Source organism: Artemia franciscana, chromosome 10, assembly GCF_032884065.1.
Source record: "Artemia franciscana chromosome 10, ASM3288406v1, whole genome shotgun sequence".
Lineage (NCBI taxonomy): Eukaryota > Metazoa > Arthropoda > Branchiopoda > Anostraca > Artemiidae > Artemia > Artemia franciscana.
The window spans coordinates 50930386-50947442 of record NC_088872.1 but is presented as its reverse complement, the minus strand read 5'-3'; positions in this window follow the sequence as shown (position 1 = coordinate 50947442).

The window sequence follows — 17057 nt, the reverse complement described above, 5'->3', positions numbered from 1 at the left end:
TATGTCTTTCAATACGAATTGAAACGGAATAATTAGGAAATAAAGAGGAATAATTGAAACAAAATTTGCATATATTTTTTTTTGGCTAAATTGCTTTCTCATAATTTTAAACGAATAATTCTGAGAAAAACAGTGGGAGAGGAAGCCTAGTTGCCCTCCGATTTTTTGGTTAATTAAAAAGGCAATTAGAACTTTTCATTTTTTACGAGTCCTTTTATTAGAAAAGGATATACGTAACTTATAAATTAGCTCACGTAAAGAACTTTTGTATGCTCATGTTTTTGTTACATTTATGAGGGGGTTTGCCCCCTCTTCAGTACCTCGCTCTTTACACTAAAGCTTAAATTTCGTCCCAATTCATTAAGAATGACCCCTGAATCACAAGAGCCGTAGAATAAATAGTTGGAATTACTAAAAATACTTTAGAGTAAAGAGCGAGGTATTAGGAGGAGGTGAACCCCTCATATGGGTAATAATTTCTGTTCATATTAAGTTTTAACGCTGTTCCTTTTTTTCGTTAAAAAAAAAATTTTCACATTAATTTTTTAATTTTTTTTTAAATAATGCTAGTAAATCCTGCTTTCCCTACATGGAAATTTTCTTCCAACATGACAAATTCCTCGATGGAAAGTTCCCCCGGCATATCCCCTTCTTCTCAACCCCTCCCCCAACAAAAAAATCCTCCTGAAACGCCTTTACACTTCCCAATAACTGTTACTATATGCAAGCAGTGGTCAAAGTTTGTAACTTGTAGCCCCTCCTACGAGGACTGTGGGGGAGTAAGTCGTCCCCAAAGACATAGTTATAAGGTTTTTTGACTACGTTGAATACTCAGAATTTTGATCCGTTGACTTTGGGAAAGTAATTAGCGGGGGAGGGGGCCTAGGTGCCCTCCATTTTTTTTGGTCACTTAAAAAGGGTACTAGAACTTTTTATTTCCGTTAGAATGAGCCCTCTTGCAACATTCTAGAACAACTGGGTCGATACGACCAACCCTGGGAAAAGAAACCACAAATAAACACGCATCTGTGATCTGCCTTGTGGCAAAAAATATAAAAGTCCACCTTTTTGTAGATAGGAGCTTGAAACTACTACATTAGGGTTCTATGACATAGGATTCTATGACTTTTAGGGGGTGTTTCCCCCTATTCTCTAAAATAACACAAATTTTGATGGATAAGACTAAGATTGATTAAACTTAATTATTTAAAAGTAGCATTAAAATGCGATTCTTTTTATGTAGTTATTGGCATCAAAATTCCAATTTTTAGAGTTTTGGTTACTATTGAGCCGGGTCGCTCCTTACTACAATTCGTTACCACAAACTATTTGAAAAACATCTAGGGTAATATAATTTTGTTAAGCAAATGGATAGTACCGAAAAGGAATATTAGCATCAAATTACCAATATAAGAGTTTATTATTATTAAGATGAGTATTATACTTGGTCTTTGTTGAAAATATTTTTGATGATGTCCGAAAATCAATGGTACCTTTAGAAGGTGGCAAACATCTTTGTTTTCCAATGGGACTTAAAATTGAAAGCGTTCTATTATTCTTAAGAACGTTAACGAAATTAGGAACTACTGAGAGACGAGGTGGAAGGTATATCCCCCCCAGGAAATTTGGACCTGGAAAATTCCCCCGGTATAAAACCCCCCCTTCAAGCAAAATTGAGCGCATTTAAATTATTTTACTTATATTCTATAATGTAGGCAGATCGTTTGATAAGGAATAGCCTACAGTATTTGTTTTGAATTCGCATATATATAATTTGTCCGTACTTTGAAAGAACAAATGACAATACCATAGTAAGATACAAGCTAAAGGAGTTAATATTAAAATATCAAATTAGTGATGCATGCAGAATAATTAACCTAGAATTGAAGTCTATAGATAAAACAGGACAAAACTAAGGAGTAAGAGTTATTACTACAATTGAGACTTGATTTGGGACTGACCAGAGGCCTCACTAGCCAAAATGTTGGGAAAGGTGAGGATTTTGCAAAAGGGCTGGATATATTATCAAATATTTTGGTGACATTGATATTAAAATAACTTTCTTTTTTTTTTCATTGCAAACTTGGATTGATCTTTTTCTTTGATCAAATAAAAAAACAAGTTTTTTTAACTGAAAGTTAGGACCAGCTTCAAAACTTTAAAAACGAACAGAAATTACTTCGTATATGGAAGAGGCTGCTTCCTCATCACCGCCCTGCTCTCTGATTTTTATTTTGACATGTTCTCTCACCTCGTCTTTTAAAACAGTCAAAAACCAAAGTCAAAAGTCAATAGTCAAAGAGTCAAAATCAAAAGCGTAAAGAGCGGGAAAGGGAGGAAACCTAGTAGCCGTCTTGTTTATGGTTACTCAAAAAGTAACGAGAACTTTCAATTTTTTACGAATGGTTTTATTTGTAAAAGATATACATAACTTACAAATTAGATTACGTAACAAACTTTTGTATTTTCATGTTTTTATTACATATATGAGGGGGTTCACCCCCTCGTCAGTACCTTTCTCTTTACACTAAAGCTTAAATTGTGTCCCAATGCATTAAGAATTACCGCTGAATCACAAAAGCCGTAGAACTAATAGTTGAAATTACTTAAAATTCTTTTGCGTAAAGAACGAGGTATGAGAAGGAGGTGAGCCCCTCATATGAGTAATAATTTTGATGCTGCTCCTTACTTCCAGTTGAAGAAATTTTTGATATTTGTTTTTCATTGTTTTTTTTATATAATGTTGAAAAGACGTGCGCTCCCTTCATGGAAATTTTCTTCCCCCATGACTGATACCTCGATGAAAAGTTCTGCCAACATAACCCCCTATTTTCAAACCTTCCACATACCAAAAGATCCCCCGGAAAACGTCTGTACACTTTCCAATAACCTTTACTATATGTAAGCACTGGTCAAAGCTTGTAACTTGTAGCTCCTCCCACAGTTACTGTGGGAGAGTAGGTTGTCCCCTAAGACGCAGCTAATTGGTTTTTCGACTACGCTGAGTAAAATGGCAATCTCAGAATTTTGATCTATGGAAGGGGGCCTAGGCGCCATCCAAATTTTTAGGTCATTTAAAAGGGCACTAGAACGTTTCATTTCTGTTAGAGAGCTCTCTCACAACATTCTGGGACCACTGGGTCATTCACCACTGGAAAAAAAAACAAACAAAAAACAAACACGCATCCGTTGCCTTCTCACAAAAAAAAAATACAAAATTCCACATTTTTGTAGATAGGGAATTGAAACTTTTGAAGTAGGGTTCTCTGATGCGCTGAATCTGATGGTGTCTTTTTCGTAAGATTCTATGAGTTTTTTTTTGGGGGGGGGGGCTTTCCCCCTATTTTCTAAAATAAGGCTAATTCTCTCAGGCTCGTAACATTTGATGGGTAACACTAAACTTGATTAAAATTATATCAGAATTCTATTAAAATTCTATTTTTAGAGTTTTGGTTACTATTTAGCCGGGTCGCTCCTCATTACGCTTCGTTACTACGAACTGTTTGATTTCACGGCATATATCCATCAATAAAATGCGCCTCCCCCCCCCAAAAAAAAAGTCTCTAAAGTATGAGGTTTTTAACTACTGTCTTATCATCAAAAATTGTATGCCTGATTAGCAGATGAAATCGGAGCAGGCATGAATTTGTTCTGAATGGGGCAAAATCTTAGCTTGGTGTCACAAAATGGTAGAATATGCTACCACCGAATGGAAAAATCTTTTTGGTTATTTTTAAAATGGCTCTAGAGTTTTTATTCATCCACAAAATGTGTAATTCCACGTTTTTGCAGTAAAATTTTCTTACTCAGGACTGAGCGTAGACTATCGCATTGGAGTGTGTAATACCACAATAAGTCCTCAGTATGGTTTTTAACTAATATACTGTATCCAATCGTATGACTTCTAAGATTAATTGCAATTTTTAGACGTTAAACTCATATGATGAAGATCAGGCAAATATTCACAGGCTTCATTCGTTTGATCTGTAACATTACTCTTTGATGTTTTGGAAAGCTAATCTATTTAATTTTTATTCTAAATTTATTTTCCTCCCCTTCTCTCTTTACACGAGGGAATGTTTTGCTTTTAATAATTCAATTGTGTGTCTTCCCCTATCTGTTTTCATCATGTAAAAAAAAATTCAAAAATTCATCATGTAAAAATTTTAAAAAAATGGGAGAACTAATCCTTAGAAGTAATAAAATCTTAACGAAAATCACACCATCAGATTCAGCATATCAGACAACCCTAGAGTAGAAGTTTCAAGCTCCCATCTGTGAAAAAATGGAATTTTACTTTTTTTTGCCACAAGGCAGAACACGGACGCGTGTTTATTCGTTTTTCTCCCCAGGGGTAATCCTATCAACCCAGTGGTTCTAGAACATCGTGAGAGGGCAAATTATAACAGGAATCGAAAGTTCAATTTCCCTTTTTAAGTAACTAGAAAATTGGAGGTCACTTAGACTCCCTCCCACACTTATTTTTTCCCAATAACACCAGACCTAAATTCTGATATAGCTATTTTTTTCAGAACAGTCAAAAAATTTAATTCACCAGTGACTACATATGGTTATAGGGAAGTGTAGAGACACTTTCAGAAGGACTTTTTGGTTGGGGTAGAGGAGGATGTTATGAGGGGAAATTTCTATGGAGGAAAGTTCTTATGGGAGAAGAAAATTTTTATGAAGGGGGCGCAAGATATCTTAGCATTTTCTTAAAAACAATGATAAAATAAATATGAAAAAGTTTTTTCAACTGAAAGTAAGGAGCCGTATTAAAACTTAAAATGAACAGATTTTATAGCGCATATGAGGTGTTCACCTCCTCCGAATGCCTCTCTCTATACGCTTGAGTAATTTTACTCTAGAAAGAAATTTTACGCTAGAGTAAAGTTTATTATTGTTTTAAAAAGTAGAAGTGATAGAAAGTCAAACTTTAGAGTTAAGAGTGGGACGTTGAACAGGAAAAAAGCCACTTTTCATATACGGAGTAAATTCTGTTCGTTTTTAGTCTGTTCGTTCTGTTAACAAGCATTGAATCATAATGAAGGATATTGTCAAAATAATTCATTTCTTTTTGTTCTTGGTCCCTTTCCCAGCAATTATGCAAATCTTTTATGCTACCATCCTTTGAAATCTAACTTTAACCGTAAATAATTCGTGTTTGAGAGTCTCTTTAAAACTTTCTCTTTAAGAAATTTCTCTTCAAGACTTTTGGTTAATATTGACAATGATTGCTCTTTATATACATTTTATTTTACCAGAAACTCTTCCTTTGTTTTTACTATTTTTTTTAATTTTAAATCTATTCGTTACGGAAGGTTAGAACATTCATAGGTTTGACAAATTTTATAATTCAAGCATTGTATTTAGTCTCTAGTGGAACGCAGGTGATAATTTTGCTGACCGTTCAAAGGAGCTGCACGACCATTAATATTTATGATTATGGGACAAATTCTGTTTTTTAAGATGTCTGCAAGGCAAGATTGCACGCAGGAATTCTCCCTTTTTAAATAGCGAATAAACCGACGCATGAAATTATGACATCTGGAACTGGAGGAAACAATCAATATTTCCCCATAGCTACTGTCTGACAGCACGACTTTGGCTCCATAGCACTTTCGCCGTTTGTTTTACCCGTTCAGTCCTTTTGAGCCGAAATGATTGTTGTGCACTAACAACTATCAGACATTGCCCGTTTTCTGTGGTGCCCCCTGTATAGCTGCTCAAATTATATCCCTGAAAGTTTAAAATTAATTTTGAAATATCTACTACCCTAATATTCCAGGAAATTAGTTATATTCAATCACCCGACAATCACTGAAGAAAAAATAGCAAAAAAGACTAGTCTCATCAGTTTTCCATTCTTCATTTCTAGTCGTCTCAGAAAATAAACATTTTTTATATTTTCCGAATAATACCTTGACCCTGGCAAAGAATTCCCGGCAATTTGTCACAAACATTGAGCCAAATTGTAGGATTTGGTCAAATTTATTCATTTGTTTAAGTGCTTGCTCTCTTTCCTGCAATTATGAAAATCTTTTATGCTACCATACTTTGAACTATAACTTTAAGCGTAAATAATTTATGTTTAGGACTTCATATTTATTGGAGTGAAGCCTTCTGATCGCATAAGGGGAGAGAAAACCATAATTATTGAAGTCCAGCTTTCCAATTGCTTGAGGGAGCTGCAGACCATAATTATTGGAGTGAAGCTTTCCGATCGCTTAAGGGGGCTGCAGACCAGTTATTGGACTGCAGCTTTCCGATTGCTTAAGGGGTACACAGACCATAATTATTGGAGTGAAGCTTTCCGATCGCTTAAAGGGGCTGCAGACCAGTTATTGGACTGCAGCTTTCCGATTGCTTAAGGGGTACACAGACCATAATTATTCGAGTGCAGCTTTCCGATCGCTTAATGGGGCCTGCAGGACCATAATTATTTGGGGTAATGGGAAACAAATTCTGTTTTTAAGATGAACTTCTTATCAGCGATGCGAGATTGTGTACAAGAATTCTTTAAGGGAAAGGGGTAGTAAAATATCAGTTAAAAGTTTTCAGGCTACTTTTCTGCCCCTCATTAGTGGATGGTAAATAATAAACTTAAAGTTTTCATTTAGTTTATGACGGAGGAACTTACATTTTTCAGTAGTTTTAGCTGTTATGACGATTTTTTTTTCTTTTTTCGTTACAACAAAGACTAGCAAAAAAAAATATCTCAAATTAAAACAATAATTTAAAGCACAAACGACGTTCTTGCTATTAGAAAGCATAAAGGGTGTTAGGATACCCTCTTGTTTGTGGTAGTTTCTACTCGTTATCGAGGTAGCTTATTGATAGTGAATTTTGTTAGTTTCACTCTTGAATCATTATTTTACTTTACTGTAAATTTACAATTTGTAGAAAACCTTTGTTTAAATTTATCAGGGGTAGTGCTCTAGCATTGTCTAAGTTAAAGAGCTATAAGCCATTAGTAAGTTTTATAATTATCTTTCCAATAACCACCGCGCATAGAGTAGTTGATTGCGGGAACTTTGGAGGAGGCTCATTATGTTGAAGATAGTAAGTTCTAGCGACTTAAAAAGGAGCTGCAGGTCAGCCAGCTCCATTTCAAACACCTTTTAAACCCTAAATCCAAAGATACCTGATACAAACCTTTAAGTTTGATATTCTGCGTGTCCAGAAATTTTGCTGAAGGTTTGATACTGTGCGTGTCCGAAAAAAACTAAAGGTATTAAAGTGTGACTTTAATGATATTAAAATTAATTTAATGGTATTTAATGGTATAATACCTTTAAATGGTATTTGAAGGTATTAAAGGCAGGTCACGGAATCATGCGTATTTATTTATTTGTTTGTTTGTTCTTTCCAGGGGTGATCATATCGACCCAGTGGTCCTAAAATACTATGAGAGGGCTCATTTTAAAGGAAATGAAAAGTTTTGGTGCCCTTTTTAAGTGACCAGAAAATTGGAGGTCACCTAGGATCCCTCCCACACTAATTTTTAACCAAAAGTAAAAGGATCCAAATTCTGACATAGCATTTTTATTAAGCGTAGTAAAAACCTTACAACTATGTCTTTGAATACGACTTACTCCCCCAAATTCTCCGTGGGAGGGGCTAAAAGGTACAAACTTTGACCAGTGCTTACATATAGTAATGGTAATTGCGAAGTATAAAGATGTTTTCATGGGAGCCTATTGGTTGGGGGAGGGGTTGAGAGGATGCGGATATGTTGAAGAAAACTTTCCATTGAGGAATTTGTCATTGGGGAAGAAAATTTCCATGTAGGGAGCGCAGGATTTTCTAGCATTATTTAAAAAAAAAAAAAAATGAAAAATAAATACAAAAAAGCTTTTTGCAACTGAAAGTAAGGAGCAGCATTAAAACTTAAAACGAACAGAAATTATTACGTATATGAGAGGCTCATATCCTCCTAATGACTAGCTCTTTACGCTAAAGTATTTTTAGTAATTTCAACTATTTATTCTACGGCTTTTGTGATTCAGGGGTCATTCTTAATGAATTGGAACAAAATTTAAGCTTTAGTGTAAAGAGCAAGGTACTGACGAGGGAGTGAACCCCTCATATATGTAATAAAAATATGAGAACACAAAAGTTCGTTACGTAAGCTAATTTATATGTTACGTATATCTTTTGCTAATAAAACATTCGTTAAACATTAAAAGTTCTAGTTGCCTTTTTAAGTAACGAAAACATTGGAGAGCAGCTAGGCTTCCCTTCCTGCTCACTTTTTTTTTGTCAAAATCATTCAATCTAAACTATGAGAAAGCCATTTAGCCAAAAAAAACTGCAAATTTTGTTTTAATTATTACTCTACGGAGAGCCAAAATCAAAACATTACTTCTTATAGGAAAGGGGCTGTTTCCTGACCAACGCCCCACTCTTTACGGTAAAGTTTTTAATGTTTTAAAAAGAAGAGCTGAGGAAAAGAGTCAAACTTTAGCGTAAAGAGCGGGGCATTGGTTAGGAATCAGCCCCTTTCATATGCGAAGTAATTTCTATTTGTTTTAAGTTTTAATGTCGCTTTTTACTTTCAGTTAAAAAACTTGATTTTTTTTATTTAATCTTAAGCAGGTTCAAAATAATTAAAATAAAAAATTAGCATCTAGCATATCCGAAGGGTGTATTTATAATACCTTAGAAATTGTTAATGGTATTAACATGGTGTTGTCACGACTTTTACTGTTGCGGCAGCTGGGATTACAACTTTCACTATTTAGGACTTCGACTGTAAATGCATTTGACTTGTTGTAAATAAGATAGTTGCTACGACCTTATGAGTTTCAGTAAAAAGAGATTAAATCCATCCACATTGTCATAAAAAGAGCATAAGTTGAATAAATTTGGAATGGATATTGTCATTAAATTGAAAACTTCAGGGGATAATTGGAACAAATAGCTGAATTAAAATACACTATATACGTGGGACCAAAAGGTTTTATCTGTAATATCTCGGGAACAGCTATTGGCATGAGGTTGAGACTTTCTTAAAACGGAAAGGACGATATTCAACTTAATCAAAAGCCACCATATTGCATATGGTAATATGGTATTACAATCATATTACCAAAAAAAAAAAACTATATCAAAAACATAAGGGAAGTGACTATGGCTATTCAATAGAAACTTTTAGGGAATGTTCTTGTAGATCTTGGAGTCATCCTAAAGGCACTATACATCTTGGATTTAAAAACGGACCGTCTGCAATACCTTTGAAAATTTTAAATATGCCAAGCTGGGACCTCAGAAGTTTTTAACTTATTCAAGAAACATTACATGTATCGTGGTCTATATAAATCATATCTACTATGGCTCAGAAAAAGCTAATCAAACAGTTTATGATAACAAACTGTAGTAAGGAGTGACCCAGCTCAATAGTAACCAAAACTCTAAAAGATGGAATTTGGGTACTGATAGCCACACGAAGAGAATTCCGATACCACCGAGGCAGACGCAGCAAATACTTGCAATACTTAAAATATCCTGAGCGTATTTTCTTTGTATCCTTCTTGCGAAGGAGGAAAGCAAAGCGATAATTAGAGCAAGCACTGGGGTCCTTACCCCTCTTGGAATCCTCCAGGTAGGGAATCGAGAAAGATTTCAGATCCGTCGGAATTAGATAATAAGTCAGTGTTCATGTCGCCGGCGAGAACCCATTTGGTATTTTGTTTGAAAGGTCGCTAAGTAGTGTTCGTAGGCGATTACATGCTTGTGAAAAACTAGACAATGACTGCATAGTCTTTTTATTACAGGGGAAATAAATGTTTATAAATGCGTTTATAAATTCCTTTGAATAAAAAAAGAATGACTATCAGCCCCCCTTCCCCGTCCAGGTTGATCTAGTGAGTATTTATTGAAATTTGGAAAAATAGTTCTCAAAACTGAACATATGTGGATGTTACGGCTTCACCAAGCAATGTGATAAAAATGTGTTATGTTTGTGCCGTTGTACACCACTACAATACAATGAGGACTTTTTTTTGTCCACGTATATTGTTGTGAGAAGTAAGCTGCTAGTAAAATTAAATTCTAAATCATTTTTCTAACACAAACTTAAACATGAGAATCTGACGCTAAAAAAAAGGACACTAAAATTGAAAGAAAATACAAATTCAAAGAAAAAATAACGATGAGGCTGTTAGGCTAAAACATAACAGAACACGTAAAAAAATTATACGCAGAATTTTGCCTTCCAACCAGGGACATAGCTCCAGAATTCTTATTTGGGATGCTGGGGTGAGGGCAAGAGGGGGTATGCATTCAGATATTTTCAATGCGCATGGGATATCTTTCAGGAAAAAGTATTGGCAATTCTGGTTACTTGTGTTTACTTATACTTATGTTGTGTATTAAGTGTCATTATATGTGTGTTGCAGTAAGTAAATAAATTACAGCCAACTAAAACCAATGATGGGAAAGGAATCTTGGAAAAGGTTTGAAAAACAAAAGCTCTTTTAAAGTTGTCTGAAAATCGTAATTTCTGATTTTTTTTTTTTCTATTAGTCCCATTAATCCAAAATCAAATCTTTTCAAACAGTTCGTGGTAAAGAACTGTAGTATGGAGCGACCTGGCTCAATAGTAACCAAAACTCTAAAAAATGGAATTTTGATACCAATAGCTATATCAAAAGAATCGCATTTTAATGGTGGTTTTAAATATATAAGTTTCATCCAGTTTAGTCTTACCCATCAAAAGTTAAGAACCTGAGAAAATTTGCGTTATTTTAGAAAATAGGGGGAAAAACTCTAAAAATCATTGAATCTTAAAGAAAATCACACCATCAGATTCAGCGTATCAGAGAACCCTATTGTAGAAGTTTCGAGCTCCTATCTACAAAAATGTGGAATTTTGCATTTTTTGCCAGAAGGCAGATCACGGATGCGTGTTTATTTGTTTGTTTTGTTTTCCCCCAGGGGTGATCGTATCGACCCAGTTGTCCTAGAATGTTGCAAGAGGGCTCATTCTAACGGAAATGAAAAGTTCTAGTGCCCTTTTTAAGTGACCAAAAAAAATTGGAGGGCACCTAGGCCCCCTCCCACGCTAATTATTTTCCCAAAGTCCACGGATTAAAATTCTGAGATAGCCATTTTATTCAACGTAGTCGAAAAACCTTATAACTATGTCTTTGAGGACGACTTCCTCCCCCACAGTCCCCGTGGGAGGGGCAACAAGTTGCAAACTTTGACCTGTGCTTACATAGAGTAATGGTTATTGGGAAGTATTTCAGGCGTTTTCTGGGGGAACTTTACATCGAGAATTTGTCATGGGAAAAGAAAACTTCCATGAAGGGAGAGCAAGATTTACTAGCATTATTTAAAAAAAAAATTAAAAATAAATGTGAAAAAGCTTTTTCAGCTGGAAGTAAGGAACAGCAATAAAACTTAAAACAAACAGAAATTATTACCCATATAAGGGGCTCACCTCCTTATGATACCTAGCTCTTTACGCTAAAGTATTTTTAGTAATTTCAACTATTTATTCTACGGCTTTTGTGATTCAGGGGTCATTCTTAATGAATTGGGATAAAATTTAAGCTTTAGTGTAAAGAGCGAGGTACTGACGATGGGGCGAATCCCCTCATATATGTAATAAAAACATGAGAATACAAAAGTTCTTTACGTAAGCTAATTTATAAGTTACGTAAATCTTTTACCAATAAAAAGATTCGTAAAAAATTAAAAGTTCTAGTTGCCTTTTTTATTAACCAAAACATCGGAGGGCAACTAGGCTTCGCCCCCGCTCTTTTTTTCTCAAAATCATTGGATCAAAATTATGAGAAAGCCATTTAGCCCCCCCCCTCAAAAAAAAAATATGCAAATTTCGTTTTGATTATTCCTCTGCGGAGAGCCAAAATCAAAACATGCATTGATTCAAAAACGTTCAGAAATTAAATAAAAAAAAACGAGTTTTTTTTAACTGAAAGTAAGGAGCGACATTAAAACTTAAAACGCACAGAAATTACTTCGTATATGAAAGAGGCTGCTTCCTCATCAACGCCCCGCTCTTTACGCTAAAGTTTTTTACTGTTTTAAAAAGAAGAATTGAGAGAAAGAGTCAAACTTTAGCGTAAAGAGCGGGGCATGTTCCCTTAATACCCTTAATGACCATGACTTGCCACTATTTTCACCAACTTTGAGTTTTTCTTTAACATCTAGTACAGTGTTGGAACTAAAAGTTAAATGTTTAAAAGTCAAACACAAATAATCAATATTCAATGACAGACGAACACTTTTTAAATATTTTGATAGGAATTATGCAGAATTCGAGAGGCTAGATCTAGAAAAGCTTAAAAAAATTATTGCATGGGCATTTGTAATTTAAGAGATATTTACCAAATCACAAAAAACAGAGGGAATAATTTTGGAGAGCATACTGTGGATATAAATGCTCAAAAGATCGGTAAAAGACCACCTCCTCGTTCCATTCCCAAGTGGAATTGAATATTTCTATAAAAATTAGAGCAAAAATTTAGCTGAACATTGGAATTACCATACCAAAACTGGTGAATCCAACCGACAGAAACGTCAACTCTAGAACTGATAATGGAAACATTACTAGAGCATGAAAAACACTGTTAGAAGTCTTTGACTGGTCCAGTACACAAAAATGGACCTCAGAGCCACTGGCTTAATCCTATAAAATGACAGAAATTATAACATGTTGGGCCTTCTGGCAACCAATACGCAACCTGAATTCCAAATTTGATTTTGATAGTTATCCATAATTTCTTACCTCAGCGATTGTTCTGCGTTTTGGTTTACATTGACAAGAGTCATTATTCCCGTTCTTTTTGAAGCAGTTATCTATTTGTTTGATGAGCAGTTTGGCATTTTCCAGCTTTGACGAGTTCTTTGAGCTCTTTTAGATGTTCTGGGCTTCCACTCATTTTTCCAGCCCATGAGTCTTCAGGAAAAAGAGTGATCTTAGGCAATGTTCTTTCGATTTCTTACGTACTTTTAAGGTTCTTCAAAATGCAGAGTCTTTGTCTGTTATACTGTTTTTACGTTTTCTGTACCTTAATATTAATACATTTCCAATTTCTTTTCTCAGGAATTAATAGTTTAAGGATACATGCTTTGAAGTTTAGTGAAAAATTAAATTTTTTTGAACATTACATAAAAACAATTTTTTAGGCCAATGGAATTTTTTGACCATCTGTTATATTATATTCCAAATGCTGTTAAGGTACGTAAAAACTACAGAGAAACTGATCTTATTGAGTCTAGCTTCAAGGCTCCATCCACTGCAGTGGGAAGATTTTTTCGGACTAAACCAAGGGTGATTGTAACAACTGACATGGCCACTGTGTGTTTTACCGTACTGTTAAGATATTGTTCCTTATTTTCTTAGCTATGAATTGATTGGGGATAAAATGAAGCAACTTTAGATATCAATGAATGTATGTTCTTGGAATTTGCTTTTAAACACAATTGTTTAGACAAATCATAAATTTTTGTAAACCAGACATTAAACTATTTTCACTCTCCTAAAAGAAGCTACAATTTATTTTTCTCAGGTACAAGCAGAAATTATGGAAAGAGTTAATACCGAAGATTCTAATACAATTTAAAGACATGTTTACATCAATTAGTTCAGTTGGACAAGGTTTCATTGTACAAGAGTTCAGTTACGCCATGATTCAGTCCACCTCCTATGCCATTGTTGGCTGAAATCTGATAAAAGATATCTCCAAATCATCTGATACAAAAAAATGCAATAACTATCTTGCTCAAAATAATAAAAAAATCAAATAAATTTGTCCTTAAGAAAGAAAAATCCAACAGTTTCTTGGTTGGATATTAAGAAAAGAAACATGCGTGGTCCTGAGTCCCCAAATAAGATAAGGGAATGCAATTGAAGTTTTAAGAAATGTTAAGGGGTATTTCAAACAAAATAAAAGATGTTGCATGTCAGAAAGCTGTAAGAAGGGCAAACAAACAATATCTAAGGAATGACTAAGAGAAATTTTAAAATAATATTCAGGGAGAAGTTGAAAAAGTGACGAAGAGCAACCACCAGCCCCCTATCATTTATGTATTTATTTGCCCCTTTACACTTATTAACGTCTTTTAAAAACAATATGAATTAAAAGAGAAACAAGGTGCATTAGCTGAGGTTACTTGTCCCCACAACCCCTGGAATAATGGTTGTGAATGAAAGATTTTTGACTCTAGGTTTGGATTAGACCCTTGGTCTTAGGTTTTGTTAGGTGGGCCTTTTTAGGCCTTGGTTAGGTTTCGACCCTAGGTTCGGGGAGTCCAGAGGTTTATGTTGAGATCAATCAAAAGACACTATCTCCATCAAATTCCTGAAAAAAGGGCACATCTATTACAACTTATGAACAAGCAAGGATGACACCTTGAAATTTATAGCACAACTAGTACTACCTCATCTACGGTTACAAATGTAATTGGTTGCGACTGCATATGCGACACTTCTGACTGCAACCGAATCCAGACAATCTACCCTAAAATAAATTAACTATTGTTTTTTTTCAGCCGTAGATCCTTCTGTCATCGTCAGAAATGCTATAGGACAACAAGTCATCAATTTTTTCTGCCATCGGAGAAACTGTCTCAGTTTTTCCTTTTTTGTCATTAGACAAACTTTGAATCTTTCTATTTGGCATCAGATATAATTTTGTTGTTTTTTTCCTGTCAATGGATACAGTCATTTATATTTATTATTTTATTACCAAGTTCAATGCTGATATTAAATTTGTTCATGAAGATCTGCGACCGTATCCAGACAATTAGCCTTTAAATAAATTGTCTTTTTTTTTTTAGTCATAGTACCTTCTTTCATCAACAAAAATATCATAGGATTGCAAATCAACAGTTTTTAAGCTGTCGAAGAAACTATCTTATTTTTCTTTTTTTGTCATTAGATAAATTTAAACATTTTTCTTGTAACTAGATATAATTCAATTGGTTTTCTTGTTTTTTGGAAAAACTGTTATTAAAAATAAATTTATTTTCTTGATGATTGAATGAATACTGTCACCCGTTAGTGGCAGTGCTCTTTTAGGGCGTGGTTAGTTTACAGCATGTGATTTGTTTTTTTGTTAATAAACGAATTGAATTGGTTATCAAACAGTTCGTGGTAACGAACTGTAGTAAGGAGCGACCCGGCTCAATAGTAACCAAAACTCTAAAAAATTGAATTTTGATATCAATAGCTACATCAAAAGAAATGCATTTTAATGTTGATTTTAAATATATAAGTTTCATCAAGTTTAGTCTTACCCATCAAAAGTTACGAGCCTGAGAAAAGTTGCCTTATTTAGGAAAATAGGAACAAACACCGCCTAAAAGTCGGATCTTAACGAAAATCACACCATCAGATTCAGCGTATCCGAGAACCCTACTGTAGAAGTTTCAAGCTCCTATCTACAAAAATGTGGAATTTTGTATTTTTTGCCAGAAGGCAGATCACTGATGCGTATTTATTTGTTTTTTTTTCTTTTTTTTTTCTTTTCCCCAGGGGTCATCGTATCGACCATATTGTCCTAGAATGTCGCAGGAGGGCTCATTCTAACGGAAATGAAAAGTTATAGTGCCCTTTTTAGGTGACCAAAAAAATTGGAGGGCATCTAGGCCCCCTCTCACGCTCATTTTTTCCCAAAGTTAACGGATCAAAATTTTGAAATAACCATTTTGTTCAGCATAGTCGAAAACCATAATAACTATGTCTTTGGGGATGACTTACTCCCCCACAATTCCTGGGGGAGGGGCTGCAAGTTACAAACTTTGACCAGTGTTTACATATAGTAATGGTTATTGGGAAGTGTACAGACGTTTTCATGGGGATTTTATTTTGTTTGGGGGTGGGGCTGAGGAGAGGGGGCTATGTTGGAGGATCTTTGGAGGAATCTCTCATGGGGGAAGAAAAATTCAATGAAAAGGGTGCAGGATTCTCTAGCATTACTATAAGAAAACAATGAAAAATAAACATGAAAACGTTTTTTTCAAATGAAAGAAAGAAGTAGCATTGAAACTTAAAACGAACAGAGATTATTACGCATATGAGGGGTTCTAACAATACTTTAGCATAAAGAGCGAGGTATATAGGAGGAGATAAATACCTTGCTCTTTATGCTAAAGTATTTTTAGTAATTTCAACTATTTATTCTACGGCCTTTCTGATTCAGGGGTCATTCTTAAAGAATTGGGACAAAACTTAAGATTTAGTGTAAAGAGCGAGGTATTAACGAGGGTACAAACCCCCTCGTATACATAATAAAAATATAAGGCTATTAAAGTTTGTTACGTAAGTTAATTCTTAAGTTACGTATATTTTTTACTAATAAAAACGTTCGTTAAAAATTAAAAGTTCTAGTTGCCTTTTTGAGTAACCGAAAAATTGGAGGGCAACTAGGCCTCCTTCTCCACCCCTTATTTCTCAAAATCGTCTGATCAAAACTAAGAGAAAGCCATTTAGCCAAAAAAAAGAAATAATATAAAAAATTCATTTTAATAATTTATGTGCGGAGAGCCAAAACCAAACATGCATTAATTCAAAAACGTTCAGAAATTAAATAAAAAAAAAACTAATTTTTTTAGCTGAGAGTAAGGAGCGACATTAAAACTTAAAACGAACAGAAATTACTCCGTATATGAAATGGGTTGTCCCCTCCGCAATCCCTCGCTCTTTACGCTAAAGTTTGACTCTTTACCACAATTCTACTTTTTAAAACAATTAAAAGCTTTAGTGTACAAAGCGAGGGATTGCGAAGGGGACAACCCATTTCATATACGGAGTAATTTCTGTTTGTTTTAAGTTTTAATGTCGCTCCTCACTGTCGGCTAAAAAATTAGTTTTTTTTATCTAATTTGTCATAGCTCAGGCTAGCTTGGTGTCAAGCTAGCCAAAAACATTCTTTACAATCATTAGTGTGAATGACTAATTTCAAAGCTCATAGTATTTTTTGTAAACACACCATTATTAAATGTAAACACTGGTCAAAGTTTGTAACTTGCAGCCCCTCCCCCAGTAATTGTGGGGGAGTAAGTCATCCCCAAAGACATAGTTA